The sequence below is a fragment of the Aplysia californica genome, unplaced genomic scaffold (assembly GCF_000002075.1).
Source record: "Aplysia californica isolate F4 #8 unplaced genomic scaffold, AplCal3.0 scaffold00116, whole genome shotgun sequence".
In the NCBI taxonomy this organism is placed as follows: Eukaryota; Metazoa; Mollusca; class Gastropoda; order Aplysiida; family Aplysiidae; genus Aplysia; species Aplysia californica.
In genome coordinates, this window is record NW_004797386.1 from 1413731 (window position 1) to 1415156 (window position 1426).

Below are 1426 nucleotides of genomic sequence, written 5' to 3' on the forward strand. Positions count from 1 at the left end.
ACAGACAGACAGACAGACAGACAGACAGACAGACAGACAGACATACATACATACATACATACATACATACATACATACATACATACATACATACATACAGACAGACAGACAGACAGACAGACAGACACACACACACGCACGGACAGATTTTGTTCGTATGAGTATAAAACCTCAGGGGACACAAAAGACACAACCCGCCTCTCGAAAAACCTTTTGGTTTAGTAAGAGTTTTACGCACGGCACTTGCAACACAATAAGGTCAAATAAGTGCCGAAGATTAGAGGTGTTACAAGAGAGTAACATACACAAAAAAAGAAGGATGAGGAGAGATAGGACGATATATGTTCGACAGGAAAGAAGAAGCAAACCCCACCAGAGCACCCTCCAACCACCCGCTGCTAGAGGAATCAAACTACCGGGGGAGACATAGAACGTATACACTCTAGGATAATATTAAGGAAGAGACGGCTAGACTGGCAGGCTAGCCATACTTATGATGGCCGAATTGTAAATCAAATTTTAGTTTACAATACCTGAAGTATTTATATTTCAGACGAACCCAAAAGGTGCCTTACTGACATGCATGATTTTAAACCTGAATAATTACTAGATTAGATCTAATGAGACCTGTGTGTGTACTCCAAATGTTTCGGTCAATAGGGCCAAATGTAGATCTAAGTACGGCTAAACAGGCACGCTAGACGTATTTAAGTACGGCTCGCCACTTCATAATATCAATATTATTATATGTCAACCCGGATGTAATGAACTGAAAATCAGGGTATCATCTCTGACTCAAAAGTTGGCGGGTGCTCTGCTGTGGTTTGTTCCTTCTTTCCTATCAAACATATCGCCGTCACCCCTCCTCATTTTTCTCTTCTTTATACGTTATACTCTTTTGTAACACCTCCAATCTTCGGCACTAACATGATCTAGTCGTGTTGCAAGTGCCGTTTTAAAACTGTTACCAAAAACCACACCAAACTGAAACAAAGAAACAAAACAAAACAAAACAAAACAAAATACAAATATATATATATATATTTCCCAGCACACACACACACTAACCACACCCACCTTCCTGAAACTACCACTAAAATTAATTGTTGAGAGCAACCTGATTAGAGTACTGTTGAATAGTCCAGGCTTTGGCCAACGAGTCAGTGTAACCCACAGAATTCTACACTCGAATTCTGTGGTGTAACCCCACTACTACTACTACCTTTCCTTTCCACTCTACCTGGCAGAACTGAGGGCTGACCTGGCGATTCAGCACCTGTTGATTTGTTTATAAACAAAACTCTTCGTAGCGCTCGTACAACTGGGCTTCTACACGTGGCCACACCGGCGGCTTGTTTCTCTGGGAGCACGGTTTTATGACCACACACACACACACACACACACACACACACACACACACACACAC

At 41.7% G+C, this 1426-nt stretch overlaps 1 protein-coding gene across 2 annotated transcripts in view; it reads right to left on the reverse strand.

Moving 5' to 3' along the window:
* The window catches only part of LOC101845460, a 47091-nt gene that overhangs the window by 32252 nt on the left and 13413 nt on the right, over positions 1–1426 (reverse strand). The gene's annotated exons all lie outside the window — the stretch shown is intronic.